The sequence below is a fragment of the Pleurodeles waltl genome, chromosome 11 (genome assembly GCF_031143425.1).
Source record: "Pleurodeles waltl isolate 20211129_DDA chromosome 11, aPleWal1.hap1.20221129, whole genome shotgun sequence".
NCBI classification, from domain to species: Eukaryota; Metazoa; Chordata; class Amphibia; order Caudata; family Salamandridae; genus Pleurodeles; species Pleurodeles waltl.
Window position 1 is genome coordinate 931,155,128 of NC_090450.1, and position 17,103 is coordinate 931,172,230.

At 45.5% G+C, this 17,103-nt stretch overlaps 1 long non-coding RNA gene across 1 annotated transcript in view; it reads right to left on the reverse strand.

The window, feature by feature from the left end:
- Positions 1–374: 374 nt before the first annotated feature.
- Positions 375–17,103, reverse strand: part of LOC138265249 (uncharacterized) — a 179,823-nt gene continuing 163,094 nt past the window's right edge. Inside the window, exon 3 of the long non-coding RNA XR_011199320.1 lies at positions 375–497. This is a non-coding gene — a long non-coding RNA (uncharacterized lncRNA). The remainder of the gene's footprint in view (positions 498–17,103) is intronic.

The window sequence follows — 17,103 nt, forward strand, 5'->3', positions numbered from 1 at the left end:
TGTACTTGTCAATGAAAGCGTAGCGTAAAAGATTAGTGACACGATTTTAAAAGAGTGCGTATTACTGTAACTTCGAAGGAATAAAAGCAAATTATGTTGATCAATGATACGCTTTTAGAGGTGTGTGTATCAGCAGTGTTTCAAAAGCTTATGTGATACGCTATCAAAAAGCGTGCATATCACCAAAGCTGAAGGAAGTTGCCATGGAAAGTCAAAACATCCTCAATATGGCTGTCAATGTGAGGAGGCTATGTTGGGGTAGCAAGGTCACGTAAGAAGAGTGCGTCACACAGCTGCATCAGCTTTGAAGTCACGTGGTGAAAATCAACGGAGCACAGGGTAGCGCGGACAGCGCGAGAGTTGTACTCACAATTTTAAGAGTTTCTGGGTATAAGAACATCTCAGCCAAGAGTCAACGTTCAAAGCAGTGATGTCCACACCGAAAGAGGCTGGCCTCGAAAAGGCGAACACCGCGAATTGGCCCAGAATAGTCGAGTCTGCAAATCAAGCACAGCAGAATCACATGTGGGATGAATCATCCTGCTGGGGTCCCTGGTCGCCAATACAGAGTCGTGGGTTGAATTCAGGTAAGTTTATTATACATATATATTAATAATGCAGGCCGATCGTGAAAAACTTCTTTCCACCAATGCCTCCTTCCTCCAACTGTCACTGACCAGGTTCAATTAGAATCCCTTGCTTGCATTCTAATGCTGACATTCTACACCCAATGTCATGCAACATAAGACCTAACACTTCTCTCCTAGGCCCCTGTGTATAATACATTCCTCCCATCCCAAACCATATTCATATTCTTCATAACAGCACTAAGATATCCCCAGTGATCAGTGATAAACGCTTTTTGCATACCTATTTGTGAGTACCACCGCTTCTGGGAATTGCGCCAAAGAGATTCCCTTGTAAATCATGAAAAGCTTTGTGTTTAGGGATGTTTTGCTCTTAGGGGTCAAACTGGTCTGATTTTATTTTTATTTAGTCCTGCAAATAGGGGTACAGATGACTAGCAAGATCCTTACTGAACATGGATAGGGTGAAATTATCTGTGCGTCCTTAGTGGTGGTAGTAAGTGAACCCATTCCAATGAATCCATGTACATATCTGTCAAGAGTGGTACAATCAGGAATGCATAGTTCTGACAGCGTTCTGCCGGAAAGCTGACTGAACTAGGTACCTTGCCCTGAGCAAACTCTTTGCGAGCCGCTTTGATTTAAATTTCCATTATAGGGCCCACTCACTGACTCCCTGGCTTCATTTGTCAACCGTGTCAGGGTAACCTTATCTGGGAAGTATGTTCTGCTGTAGAACTCTCTATCATGCTGTAAGAACACCTTGTGGGTGGTCATCTGGGTATGTACAGGATCCCCAATCTGGTTTCTGATTAGGATTATGAGATTGCTATTACCCTCAGAATGGATCAGCCAAAGGCCTCCCCACTTTGCCTTCCTCCGCATGATTTGTACTTAAGAATTCTGTATGGCTAATGGCTCTCAGGCATTCCACTGTGGTAGCATACTTCTCTTTCTCTTCAAAAAGTTGGGGGTTAAGTAAGCGATCAGCCAAAACTTCTACCTCCATTTTGAAATAGTGCCATCCAGCTTCATTAATTTCTCCTCTAAGGTCCTTCTGACTCCTACAACTTGACTCAGGCAACGCCTACATACCACCACCTTAAATGCCTCCCATTCGGTGCTAACATGCTTGCTCAAGGTCAATGAGAGCTCCTTTCGACTACCCTGCTGGCTAAATATGCTTCACGTGCCAGGAATCAGGGGTCTATGCTCGTTCTGCTTTATGCTCTATGACATTGGCTCCCCATCAAGGGTGGGCCACCGGCCTGCTCGCTATTGCACCTAGACCGCCAAGTGCCATGGTGCAGCCTGCAGCATCGGCCCCACTCTGCTTCCATTAATTCTTCCAGGGCACATGTAGGATTTCCTGGGGGAGCCAGGAAAGGGTATTGGTGTCAGACCCCACTGTGAATCCGTACTCTCGACAGGAGCCACGCACTGGCACAGAGCTGACCATGATCCTCCATCACACAATGGCAGCCGCCATCTTGGGCCTATGCAGCTGCAACAATCATCCACCCCGGATTCCGTTTCAGGCTGACTCTGAGGCCACTGAAGCGCTCCCCTTGTTCCCCACCACACCCAGGGATCAGATAGGTCTGATCTATCCCTCCTCGGGCCTGCAATTATGTAGGATGTCAGGGGATACATGCGGACAGCTGGGAGCTTGCTAAAAAGCAGTCATAATTGCTCACAGCTGACCACGAGTCTCATGTGTACAGCTCAAGCTTAATGTGTCGTCACAAGCCATAAGGTACGTGTTACAGCCTCTGGATGTGTGCAGAAACCCCAGTTTTATAGTCGTGTGAAGGACAACTGCCTAGCAGTCCCCAACAATCCTGTCTTTATTTCCAGGCTATGTGAATCAGATATAGCAAACCTATTAGGAAAACTCAGTACTCAGCAAAGTTTTCTGGAGTTTAATTTAAGAGGTTGGTAATTGTACCAGTTTTGCTCTTGACTGTCCAGGAGCATTGCTGCTATTTTTGTTGGTTCAGCCAGGAGTATGTGTTCCATCTGACTTTTCTTGTGTGATATATTGCTCCAGGTTGGGGAGGGGGTTTTACAAACTGACTTAGTTCTGACCAGGCACAGCTGACAATTAACCTGGTGACCTTTGCAGTATGTGGAAAACCAAGAATACATTTCTTTGAATAGGTGTTCCACAAGGAGTGTAGAGGTACAGCACGTGTATTTGATATTACTGCACTTCACTCTCAGAATAGATCAGACACACCAAAGGTGATAGGGATGTTTGCAATAAATCTTACATACAAGTTTACAAAAGAGGGCCAATGGTGATCATAGGTCTCTGGGAATGTTTGTTTAAAATGGACTCTAGTATGTGTAAAGGCAAATTGTGAAGGTGCCCTACGAACAATGCAGCTAGCATTAAATTCCATGCTTATTGCTATTTTCTTTTTTCACAGTTTGTATATCTGTTCTGAGATGTCTAACCACTAGCAATTGCTTATGGTAGCATTAAAACCCACCATTCTTTTGCCCAACATGCCACCTCAGATTAGACTATGTTATGAATAAATCAGTCTTGGCCCTGCTCCAATAGGAACAGTCCAGTCGGAAGTGCCAAGCCTGGTCTTCTGAGTAACTAAATCCATTACATCTCCATGGAGATGGTTGGAAAATATGGAGGACTTGTGAGCCTGTTTTTAAAAGGTCTTTTTTGGGAAAGGTAGCCTCGCAAGTCATCAGTCCCAGTATGGGAATTAACTTTATTTGTGAAGGTCTTACAAATCTCTGCTTTCAAAGCAAGGGAGGAGGTAGATGGGAAATTGTGTTCACTTAAAAAGTTTTTCTTATTGGCAATAACATCTGCTAGAGAAGATAGAATTAAATAGCAGCTGTTTCTTTTAGGAGTCTCTATTTGCAAGTTGTGATAGTTGTTTTACGCTTTGGACCTAGTTCTCAATCAAAGATAATTTCTCCATTTCATGTTGAACCAGAGATTACCCCCACCTTTGTATTTTCCTTCTTCTTCAGGAGAAAAGTTGTGACATTTATTGGATGGGGTTAGAGCCATTAAAATCTTTATTGCTTGGTTAGAGGACTATAGACTATGTGAAAGTCTATTTATGAACGCTGGAGGTTTTTGATAGAGACATACATCTTCTCCTTCACTTTAAGCCTATGAATAAGAGGGAGCGGCTTTACCGGGCCCTGTTCAGGGATGTTCGCCTTGCTGAATAGCAGCTTCATGGGCAGAAACAGAAGGCGCATCACTTCAACATATTTGCAGACATGCTACACGGGTTACACCGCTGTATTTATTTCACATTACAGATTGCAAATGGGAAATGTAAAGAGATTCGAATTTGCAACCGGTGTGTTAGCTGCTGTGGTTTCAGTAGCTTCTTTTAATATCATCAGGATTTTTTTTAATTTCAGGCTCTTGTTTGTGAATACTGAAATTTCTTTTCGCGAAATTCACGGTTGTGATATGCTACTTTGTTATATCTCCATTATGTGAGGGCAAGACAGGGAGGTAATGTCCTGATTACTTACCAGTAATTTTCATGTAAAGACTAAGAAAAGTAGGGCAGTGGAGGTAATGCTCTGATTACTTACTGGTAATTTTAATTATTCTGAATACCCTTTCTCGCCCTAATACATTCATAATTTTTCCTAACCTCCCATTCTTTCACAAATTGATTCTTGGGGATGACAGAGTTGATGGAGGCTTCCTGGACTATCATATGTCCTCTGATATAGCCAGAATAGTCCAAAAGCGTGGATTAAAGCTGTTAAAAAGGGCCATGGTGCCTGTGAAGGTGTGGCACCCCTCATAATGTAATCACTGAGATAAGGAGGGCTACTCACAGTAATGATGATTACTGGTACGTAATCAGGACGTTAATCAAAACAGGTACAATCCAAGTCCCGTTGCAGTCAGACATTTCATTGGGAGCCACTAGGGGAAACATCGTTAAAAATATTGGGGCAGATTTATGGAAAGTGGTGCTGCACTCAGTGCAGCGCAACTTTCCTTGCACCCCCTACCGCCACCATGTGTGCGTCGTATTTAAAATACGGCGCACCATGGTGCAGGGTAGGGGGCAACAGCGTCATTTTATGTGACACTATTGATGTACTCTGCAGGAGTAGCGCCAAAATGTTTGTGCTACTCCATGGGAGAACATAAGGGCCCATTATAAATAACTGTATGCCCCCCTTGAAGTTAAAAGTGCCGAAAAAATGGGGCAAGGAGATCTCATAGATTTCCTTGCGACGTTTTTTCAGCCCCCCCTAACGGGGGAAAGCCCCCCTTGCATAAATTTTGCCTGGCGCAGGCATAATGTGGCGCAAGGGTTTAAAAAGTGCCGTAATGCAAGCATTGCACAACTTTGTAACTATGGCGCATGGGAAATGCCACCTTAACACCACATTAGCGTCAAAATAATTTTATGAAGTAAATAAAATCAAAAATATATAACAAATAAAGAAAAAAGTGAAGCACTGTGATCAACGAACAAAAGTTCAGCAAAGCTTACCCATACATTTTTATTTTTTTAGTCCTTTTTTTGTCATTCATATAACGTTAGTTTTCTGAAAGGCAGAGTGTTCGAACCTTTTCTTAGTTACTGATGTGGAAATATCCTGGCTGTCTCCAGACATTCAGAACCACTGACAGGCAAAATTAGAGGTGCTTTGCAGCTGAACATGAAGACAAAAAAGTTAGCATCACGGTGTTCAGTTCCTTAAATGTGCCTTTGTTCAGCACAAAAAGAGAAAATACTGCCGCCGTCATAAATTGGAAGGAAAGCAAAGGTCTGACACGTAGCTGGACATTTCAGACAAAAAGGAGATTATTGGAGACATGAAGGAATGTCACGGTTTGAGCTAATCTCAACACCGCTCAGTGCTTTAAAAAGTCACAGTAGGTTTAATGTGCAAGAACTATAACCACTTCCTTTGTATGCAACTCCTGGTGCACACCATGTTTTTCTAACTTTGTAACAATAGAACACATTGTGGGCCAGGCATCGTGAAAAATGCACCATAGTCAGTATTACCTGGCGGGGAATGTTAACTGTAGTAAATCACTATACAATAATATACTATGCACGTGCTCTAAGCATCTTATACTGTCTCTGCCTGGTCTGAAGAGGTGGGGGGAGTTTTAGTCCTCGTAACTTTTGAATTTTTCTTTAAAGTTCACCAGCGTAGAATGGAAAACAGGTGTATTTTTTTTTTATTGTGGCGAAAAGGCCCCGTGCACAGGCTGCAACATTCTGCTGCAGCACAGTGTTATGTTGTGAGAGAGACCGCTGGCCGAGGAGAACCCCTCTGGTATCATCCGGTGGTCTCCCCTATTGTTTAAATCCACAGGTGGTACGCTCCTGACGTAGCCGTGGGGAATGGGGGGGCCCGAGGAGAGAGAGACTCGCTCTAGTCTCTCCGCGGGCCTTTTCGGGACGACAGGAAGTGGCGCGGGTGCGCCTGGATTGGTGGACAGGTAAGTGGGGGTGGGCTTTAGGGATGGGTTAAAAGGGGGTAGAGGGGTGGGGTCGGCCTCTTTCCAGGCCGACCATTACAGGGGGGGCCGGAGGCTTGTCTTGCCAAAGGCTAGTTATACCAACTAGAACGTGTCTGTTAGTTATCTCACTGTGTGCGGCCCCTAGCAGAACCCTCCACGTGAAAACGTAACACACAGGACTAGGTGCATCCTGTTCGGCAGACATGTACCACTGTCACTGTTGTGTTGGGTATCCATCATTTTCCCGCTGCTATAAGCCACGCGGCAGGACTTCTGGCAGCAAAGTAAGTAGATGTAAGTATGTTGTGACCAGACGTCTCGGATTTTCTTGGAGTGTCCCGGTTTTTTGGGGACTGTCCCGGTGTCCCGACTCTTCTCCTAATTTTAAATGTGTCCCGGTTTTTAGGACAAAGGTCATATTATTAAATAATGTCACGGTTTTTGGGACAGAGGTCAGATCTTCTAGGGAAGCAAAAGTTAAAGAGGCCTAAAAACGATGAAATAATTAAAGTATTTCATCTGTTACTGTCAGCCAACACAGTCCCCTGTCTGCTCCTAGCAGAGAGACGAGTGGGGAGCAGAGAGAGATGGGTGGAGGTGGGTTGGGGGTGCAGGGTGGGAGGTCAAGCCATAGCTAATTTTATATATGTAGTCTTGTACATTTTGTGTGTGTGTGTGTGTGTATGTTTCTATATACACACACACACATGTATAGGCACACATTCACAAAGCTATGCAAAAAAACGGGGTAGGCCAGATATAAAAGTGAGAGTAATGTCTTTAGTCCTTCTTTTATGTCTGACCTGTCCCGGTTCTTGCTCCTCAAAATCTGATCAAGTAGATGACCTGAAGGCACAGCAGCAGCATAGGGTGATAAGATTTTCAGACCAAAAATACGGGATAGACATAGAAATAGGAATCAATTGAAATACTGAGGATTATTTTTAACACTGATTCAACTCTTATCAAATCCTACCGTGCTGTGCGAATGAGACTAGGCAGCACAGCAGGAGACGTATTTACTTTTCCAATATATGTAGGGATGCCGGGACAGTCCTTGAAAAACTGGGACTGTCCGGACAAATCCAGGGGGATCTGATCACCTTACATCAGCATCATTCTGCAGGAAATTGGCTCTGTTACTTATGTGATACAAGACTTTCCACAGAGTCGGAGACCTTCACCTGACTTCACGGACATACTTTTTCACCTTGTGCACCCCTACTGACAAGGTTCATCTATGTGCCTGAAGCGGCTCACACTTGCCATGTGCCCAACTACCTCACACTGTTTATCCATCCAATCCAAGCTCCTAGCACCATTTCTCCTAGTGACAGAAGGTGTGAGATCAGTGGTGTCTTGTGAGCTTTCTGACCAGTGGGGCATACGTCTTTCGGTTGGACTCCATTACATGCAAAGAAATGCAGTGAATCTGATCGCCTATGAGCGTTCATGGGGTATGGTGAAAGGGTTCGTCTTGGAGAAAACATTCAAAATAAGTCTAGGTGTGCATTTAAAGCACATTTTTTTTTTTTTACATCTGATGTTCCATTGCTTAGGTGCAATATAAACTGTCAAATATATCAATTATAGTTTCCAATATATCCATCCTTTGCCCTTAGCAAACAGTACCACATCTGTGTTTGCTCAAAAGCACCATAATTGCTTCGAAGTCATCACTTGGGCTTACATCACTGGAATAGCATAGATTGCTATCATCCGTAACATCACAATCATCACCTATTTATGACCATATTATTGAATTAATTATAGGGACTAATCTAGTATTGAATGTAAAGTGTTCCACTTAACACGCATTATGAGGTGCACTCACTATAGAAACATATGACGAAACGTATGTGGTATGACTTTTAATGAAAATGTCATTGTTGGAGGATGGATCATTAGTAGGGATAAGTATGCACCTACCACTAGAAACAAGACCCCCACCCAACATAGGGTCCAGTCAATGTCTCAGTACATTAGCCCCAGGCTCAACCCTTGGTAGCTGGCTGCAAGGAGGCAGGCTTAACTTAGGAGGCAGGTATGTAAATAAGTAAGACACAACACACAATAAAAATCCCACACCAATTTATAAAAATAGGAAATATTTTTATCTTTAACATGACACCAAAAGGATAAGGATCCAATATAGGAAACCAGAGACATGAATTTGTAAAGATTAAATAAAAAAATGTGCTTTCAGGTGCTGAAAAGCCAATAGTGCCAACCGGGCACATCTGGTCACACTAGACTGGGACCAAGTCACAATTCGAGGCCGACCGCGATGAAGCCCTGCTCAGATACTCTAAGTGGGAGGCCTCAATCAAAATGTTACCTTCGGAATTAGAAGCTTTTCTGGAGGATTTTCTCTCAATGTCATGCAGTCCTCTCCAGCAAGCCGATTTTGATGCAACTTTGTCAGAAGGCTTTTCCGTTAGGCCCCAGTCAAATCCTGAAAGTCTGGAGCTCCAGAGCTTTCAGTGGGACAAACTTAAATTCAGGCTGGGTTGCGGTCGAAGGCTTGGATCTCGACTTCAGGTCGGTGCCTCTATAGATCTTTTTCCAAAAGTTGCTCCAAACTTCTCCAAACATCTGAAACTTCTTCCTGATGTCCCCCTTATGGTTTCAAAGTGTCCAAAACACAAATCTGAGGTTTTAGGGGCTCTGAGATGGTCCTTAGAAGTTTGGACTACAATTCCCACAATGCACCTGGCCAAATCCTTAAAAGTGCTCTGGATATACTCCAAGCTGAGGACCTTTTGTGGAGATGGTGCACTGAAGTTCTTTTAACCTGTTGCTTTCAGGGAGTCCACTCCTTAATCTTTTTAGAAGCAAAGCAAAGTCCTCAGGGGTGTACTACCAAGTGTGCAGCAGGAGCAATCCTTCAGAGAGCAGTCTTTTGAGTGCAGGCCAGGGTTCCAGCAGGGCAGTCCTCTTTCTCGTTGTCGTTTCAGGCAGCAGATTTGAGTTGCTATACAGTTCTCACATTTTTATTCATTGGTCTGGAGGGAGAAGCAGGGGAGCACCCCTGTCCAATGAAATGCAGGGAGCCACCCAAAAGCATGACAACTTCCTCCAAAGTGTGGCATATTCTTGTCCCACAAAGCACTTCACTTTAAAAATCCAAGATGGAGGATTCCTCTCCAGGAGAGTAAGACCTGGCTAAAACCAACCTACTGGTGTGGCTCATTCCCATTAACACTCCCCTTCCAGATCATCTGCAAATTCCATTCCTTGGCTTGACATCTGGCTGGGGGGATACATAGAGAGGGGGTAGGCTCGGCTGGCATTCCTTTCTGTCCTGTTCACTTTCAAGCCCAGTTTGATTTATCCAGCCCTCTTTCTGGCCTGTGCTCTGAAGCTGCAGAGCTCCCCCCACCAGATAACCTCAGCTCTATGCAGGCCACTTATCACTTTATCAAAGCAGCCTAGCTAAGCCTGTTAAGGCTGACCAAACAGGGGAGGCTGCTAGAAGGCTGAATTGTGGCTCACAGAAAAGAAAGTCTTATAATGTATTTTCTGCAATAGTTATGATTAATTGAACAGTGGCAAATTCATCATTACCAATCCTTTGAGTCCTTGAATGACATTTCTACCTTCTTCCTAGCAATATTTATACTTCAATAAAATATTCCAAAGTTAACCTATGGAGCTACGTTTCTACAATGGGAAAAACGAAATGGGCAATTGTTCCCTCACAAGGCCATATAAAACATATTTTATAATGTCCCTGCTTATAGTTACATAGCACCCCACACATGGGGCACCTACGGGAGACCTTAGGGGGGACATATGTAAAAATAAGATAGATTACCACTTTGGAAGTACCTTTAATTCCAAAGTCGGTTTTGCATATATTTTACTTTTGAAGACAGTCTGCAAGGCAGGGCTCCCTTTAAAGTGACAGTAGGCAACTCAGCAGTACACCTTTCAGTGCAGGAAATCAAGTGGGCCTCTAAACCTCCCTGCTTTATTATATACTAGGGTCTTATAGGTAGTTTGAATCCCCACTGACTTATTATATACTAGGGACCTACAGGGGCCTGTCATTGCAAAATGTAATTATACCCAATTACCATATACCTTTCTCATCAGAGCACTGGCCCTGGGCCGGGTTAGCCGAGCCCAGAGCACAGTCGGAGTCAGTTACCACCAGTATCATTCAGAAACAATTGAGGTGAATAGGGCTAAAAGGATGACTTTCTCATAGTAATCATTTATTAAAATTGTATTTTGATATTTGCATTAATTGGACTGACTTACCCTAAACTGTAATAGATTTCATAATGTTTATCCTGAAATTATTGATTAACATTGAAGAAATGTTGAAGCAATGTAGTTGCCCATCATATCCATTTACATGTGTTAACAATTCATTTTGTTTGCATTTTACTGTAATGTGGAGCTTAAACTGACAAAGCATAATTAACATTTTATGCTGAAAGACATTAACTTGCAGAGTTTAGTATATCACCCACCTTTTAGGGACTTCAGCCTCCTTAGAACTAGGCTCGGTACATTTTTGCCATGTATTTGTGAATGTACTGTAGGTCGACCACATGCTTGTAAATCTACGTCTCTCAGCGGTGATGTAGTGTCACCTATCCCAGAGCCAGTGGACATTTATTGAAGAAACATTATCATCCAATCCACAGCCAGTAATTTTTGCTCCACATGAGAGTAACCATAGGAACATCTACATTTTCTTAATTTGCTTCATCTTTAAATAACATTTCTAACACAGGGATCTTTATCAATCAGTAGCAGGCCTAGGTTTTTATACATGCGTGCAATCTCAACTTTACAAAATGCACATAACCACTGACATTGCAAAGAAGATGTAAATGTAGGCCAAATGAAACTGCCATAAAATGCTAGAGACAGTTCAGGAAGGGCACTCATGAAATGTTTTAGTACGTTAGGGTGTGATGAGTAGGGCTGCCCCTCCAGATCTAACAATTGTAAGCCTTAGGTAGGTGAGCTATCCCTGAAGTTAGGCAGATACACAGCTCAGACACAAGATCTACCACACAGGTTACAAAGCCCCTTCAGGATGGTAGAGAGAAAACAAAATGTGAAGAAAATGCACCATCACAGACATTAGTAGAGAGTGTTACAGAGTTATACATGGTGAAAGAATAGTGCAGGCCTACGTTCCACAATGATACAAGACAGGTGAAGAGGTCACTGGAAAATAGAGTGCATGATCAACAAGGTCTTTGTTAAAGGACAACCTGTGTTTGCCACCTTTGAGGAATTTAAGGTCACAGCACACAAGCGCCTATTCAGTGTTCTTGGTAATTTGAAAACATGACTGAAAGAATATGAGCAGGAGATAGGAATAGCCAAGTGTACACAGATTCTAATTAGGAGTCTTGGGAGAAGAGCAATAATAAACACATGCATACATATGAAAGAAGCATATAAATGGTTTGTTAAGCATTGTTAGAATTACAACAAAAAATCTGTAGAGAAAAGGTTAGGAGTTTGAGGACACAGGTGATGTGATGTTTTGAAACAAATAATATGGGACTATTGATTAACCTATTATATGCCCTTTTGTAAACAATCATTGCTCAGCAGCTGTCTGTGAACAGCCATTTGAGCAATGCTATCAAAGCACAATGTCCCGTTATATTGGGCACCACACAACCACTTAGGTAGGGAGTCACCAGGTCATCAAAACACATTAGTTTGTTAGAAGCAACTGCCCTCAGTCACTAATAGGTGATATGCTTTATCATCGGGTATTGCTCCTCGTCAGGCCAGCGCTGCAATGCCTGGCAGGCTCCGCAGGAGGGCTCTTTGCTGGAGATCCTTGCTTGTGGTTGACAGGAAAAAGTGAGATGTGGGGAGGACTCGAACAAGTAAAGTTAAAATTGACTATGAGTGCCAGATTGATGTATTGCAAACAACATTATTTAGTACCTATGAATAGGTTAAAAACAAAGTGGGAAATGGCCAGGTATAATGACCTGCTTTCCCCCAAGGGGTGTGAAAAAAAGGTGTGTGTGTGGGGGGGGGGGGGGGAGGGGGAGAGTCCCTCAGCTCAAAAAATGTGAGAGGAGGAAAACCAAAATCTGTGTGAGAACAACTATCTACACTACAGGAATTGTGGTCGACATGTTTCCTGCCCTAATAATCCCTACGGATCTGGTGGCTATTCATCAGGACCTAAAGAGTACCTAGAACTCCCTAAGAAAGTATGAGTGCTCTTCACTAGTGAGATCTATTAATAGTTTTGTTGGAAAACTGTTCCTCTAATGGTGAAGACCTTCTTTGTTTCAGTAATGGTCCCTTGAGAACACATTGATGCTACTACTCCAAGGCTATCATGTATGAGCTCCTTGGAGTAGAGCTTTTCTTCACCTACCCATCATCCATGAACCCGAAACAGCCATTTGAGACCAGCTGTCTACCTATGTGGGGATAGCTACTCTCCTCGCTGTGACTGTAAGCTTGCTTTTTCCTTGCCAAGGGGAGTCCTGTTTTTCTTTATTTCAGTTTCCCAACAACAGTTGGCACAGTGGGACAGCCGAAAAGCTGATGTCGCTAAATGTTACCTCCAAATACGATCTGAACACTCAAATCACCCTCCTGGGCTTAGTGTCCAGAAGTCATTCTATGATCTATGAGACGCATGGTTTGAGGGTTAGCCTCTCTTCAGTGCAGAGGTAAATGACTAGTTGCTACCCACATAGTTTACAGGTTAGAGTCAGACAGTTGTGAATAATATTCAGAGTAGTTTAAGTGTTTATAATTTTTAAAAATGTTGATGATGAATGCATTTGTGTGCATGTAACTAGACATATGGCCATAGAGTAATGTTACTATTGACAGAGTATAATATTGTTGTGATGTATAATGTTTAATATGACTGTTGACTGGTTTCCTATTTGTGAGGACTAGTGTAAGAAATTAAAAACATTGAGTAAACAGATAAAAGATTAGATTATAAAAGCTGCTAGCAATTCAGGGGGTTATGGAGACTCCTTCAGAACGCATGCAAAAGATCATTCCATGTGATCAGAAATGGTTACTCAGTATTTGTGTTCTCGTTTGCCTCAAGAGTATTGTGAATCTCCTAACATTTTCAACAGGGTGGTAAAAAAGAATCTGTCCAACTTTCAGCGTGCCAGTATGTTGTTACAGAATGTTGATGACATATTAGTTTGCAGTTCAACAGAACAACAGTGTAGGGAAGATACAATGGTGGTCCTTATCAGTTTGGCGGTGTTGAAATGCCCCGCCGGCAGTGAAGGTGCGACTGCCGACAGGGTGGCGGTCTGGACCACTGTATTATGATTCAGATGGGAAAATGTGAGCAGACCAGCCACTTCACCACTGCTACCGCCAGAGTGGGAGAGCCGCCGCCGATGGCCATCTTCAGGCAGGCAGAAAGGCCCTTCCCGCCCACCGTATTACGAAATACCACACCACCAAGATTTCCAGGATGGAACCACCGCCACACCAAACCTGGCGGAAGTGAGCCATACATAAGGAAACACTCACCGTAGGGACACAGACGACGCCGAGGCCGACATGGAGAGTGAACTAAAAATCTTCCCAGGGCTGATCCTTGTGACATTCCTCCAGGACCGTGACCACTGACAAAGATGACAACGGTGAGCACAGCCACCTAGCAAACAAGGGAGGGATGGGGACATTACACACCCACACACGCACACTGACACCCTTACACACACACACACACACACACACACCCTCACCACCAACACCACAACGCACCCCCCCAAACTATGTACACAATCTGTACAGGTAGACACTTACCTGACACATGCACAGAAAGAAAATATGAAGCACATACCTGTGTACACGACCCTCCCACTTTAAAACGCAGGACTACAGAAGAACATTGCACCAACATGTCTGTTGGTCGGATATATTGATCCAGAAACTGGAGGCAGAAAAATAAGTACAGACAAGGCCATGGGCCAGTCCACTCAAATAGTCCAGTTCGGCCCACAAGGCCCCCACTTGACTCCCACCATGACCATGGCCTCCACAGGGAAGGGGCATCAATGGGGCAGGCAGGCACCTCAGGGAGCAGGGTAGGTGATGGTGGGTGTGGGGACTCCGGCTTGGGAGGAGGTTTCCCTGGCTTAGGTTTCGGAGTGGGTGGGGTTTTGGGCTTTTCCCTGGCTTAGGTTTCGGAGTGGGTGGGGTTTTGGGCTATCCCTGGGAAGGAGTGGAAGTGGGCTTGGACCGGGGGGGTGGGAGTGGGATCAGGCCTCATACATGTTCTTTTCCTCCTTGGGGAAGGGGCACAGGACTGTGAAGGGAGGAGTAGGGAGGATTCTGATGAGGAAGGAGTGGATTTGGTGAGGCCAAGGTAGCGTTTTGCAACAAGACGGGGTGGGCCAGTGGGTTCCAAAAAGGTTGACACAGGAAAGGAAAAGCTTCTTAGGTGCAGATGGTGGTGTTTTGGAGACAGGTTTGGGTGTTGAGGTTGAGGGAGTGGAATTATTTGGTGTAGGTGTGCTGTCAGTGGATGCAGGTGCGTGCTTCGTCTGCTCATGTTTGGTGGATAACTGTTGCGTGGATGTGTGGGTACGTTTGCATGTACTGGGAGAAGGGGCGGAAACAGTGGGAGTAGACAGGCAGCTAGTGTAGATGGATGCTGTGGGGGTGTCTACAGGCCTGGTGAGTGTGCAGCTAGTGTCTGTGAAAGTTGTGGTGGGTGCGGGTGTGGTGTCTGGGGTGCATTAGTGGATGTCAGCAGTTGTGGTGACTGTGAGAATGGTGGCTGGGGCAGTGACTAAGGGTGCAGAGAATGCGGGTGTGCATTGTGAGGTGACAGACAGGGAGGAGGGGTGGGCGACACAGTTGGGGAAGTGGATGTTGTGGTGTGTGCACTTGGATGTTAGGTGTGTGCCTGCTTGTGGTGGGATGTGTGGTGCCTGTGTTCCTCTTTGAGTATCTTGTGTGTTGTCTTGGGTGCATATTTGTCTGTATGTGTGCTTGGGATGGGTGAAGGGAGTGGGGTGCTGTAAGGGGCAGAGGAGGTGGGAGGGGGGACGGAAGAACCAGGTACACTGGCTGCCGTCAAAGAGGAGGCCAGAGCCTGAAAAGATCTCTTTAGGTCAGACATGGCACTGTGAATGCCTTTCAGGTAAGCATTGTATTGCTGCATCTGGGATGCCAGCCCCTGGATGGCATTCACAATGGTTGTCTGCCCTACAGTGATGGTTCTCCGGAGGTCTATAGCCTCCTCATGGAGGGCTACAGGCCTGACTGGAGCAGGGGCAGAGGTACCTGCGGTGAAGGAGAGACACACCCTCCTTAGTGAGGGGGCACGGGCAACTCAGGGGGTAGCTACTGGGAGGGTGGGGCTGGTATGGGGGGTCGCGGAAGATGTTGTAGATCCGCTGGTCCCAGAAGGGTCCGCCACCACCAGGGATCTGCCATTGGAGGAGCTGTCAGAGTCACTACCTGCTGTGGTAGTTGCCTCTCCCGTGGTGCTCCCCTTCACCCTCCATCCCACTGGTCCCCTTTGCGTCGGTGGTCTCAGCCTCCTGGGTCCCATGGGCAGCAGCATCCCCACTCGCTGGTGCCTCTGCTCCTTCACCAGATGATGCTAATGCACACAAGGACTCAAGAACACAGAGAGGGGGTGTTGGAAAAAAGAAGGAAGTAGGCTGTCAATATCTGATTGAATGGCATGTTGGCACAAATGCACTCCCACCCACCCCAGACACTATCCCTCAACATTACCCACTACATCAAGGTAGGTACCTCTGGTTGGTGCTCTAGCTTCCACACTACACTGACCTACCTACACTTTACTGGCCAACTACAACAACATCCATTCCCTACATTTCCAAATAGGTTGAGTTGGAACAACGAAGAGGGATGCTGTCCCACCACAATGTGTCCAGTCTCAGAGGACAAACACCAGACCCACTAGTCCACCCATGGGACCTGTTACATGGCAAAATACCTACCCCTTCTAAGCAATTACAATCCCACTGAAGGAAAGGGGGACGCCTGCATGGACACACCTGTATACCACCCAGCCATTACTTGCCAACCACCCTTTTGCACCCGACTATACTTCACAAAAAGCAATCTGAACAGTGGTGGTACTCACCCCCTTGTGTCTGCTGTGCTGCCTTCAAATGCCCATCCAACTCAGGATTAGCCACCACCAGAATCCCGGCCATTAGGGGGGTCATAGTCCGACAGGCACCCCTTCCTCGTTGGGAGGCTGTCCCCAGCTGGGCCTCTGTGGTCTTCCGTGCCCAGCGTCTCAGGTCCTCCCACTGCTTCCTGCAGAGGGTGCTCCGCCGGCTGTATACCCCCAGGGTCCGCACTTCTTCGGTGACGGCTAACCAGTATCCCTTCTTCTGATGGGCGCTAACCTGCATGTAACACACAGAGGAAAATGTCGCTGTGAGTGGAGGTGTACCATTAATCAATCAATCAACCAATCAAAAATGTATAGAGTGTGCTACTCACCCGTAAGGGTCTCAAGGCGCTGGGGGAGGGGGAGTCAAAAGGGGGGGCGATTACTGTTTGAAAAGCCATTTCTTAAGATGTTTTCTGAAGAGCAGGAGGTTCTGAGTCTTGCGGAGGGTGGGGGGGAGGGAATTCCAGGTTTTGAGGGCGAGGTAGGAGAAAGATCTGCCTCCGGAGGTGGCGCGTTGGATGCGGGGGACTGTGGCGAGTGTGAGGTCGGCAGAGCGGAGGTGGCGAGTGAGAGTGTGGAAGTTTACTCTTTTATTGAGGTAGGTTGGTCCAGTGTTGTAGAGGGGTTTGTGTGCGTGGATGAGGATTTTGAAGGTGATCCTCTTCCTGACTGGAAGCCGGTGAAGGGATCTGAGGTGTGAGGAGATGTGTTCATGGTGTGGGAGGTCCACGATGAGGCGGGCGGCTACGTTCTGGATCCTCTGGAGTTTTTGCTTGAGCTTGAGTGTGGTGGCGGCGTAGAGGGCGTTTCCGTAGTCTAGCCTGCTGCTGATGAGTGCATGGGTGAAGGTCTTTCTGGTCTCTATG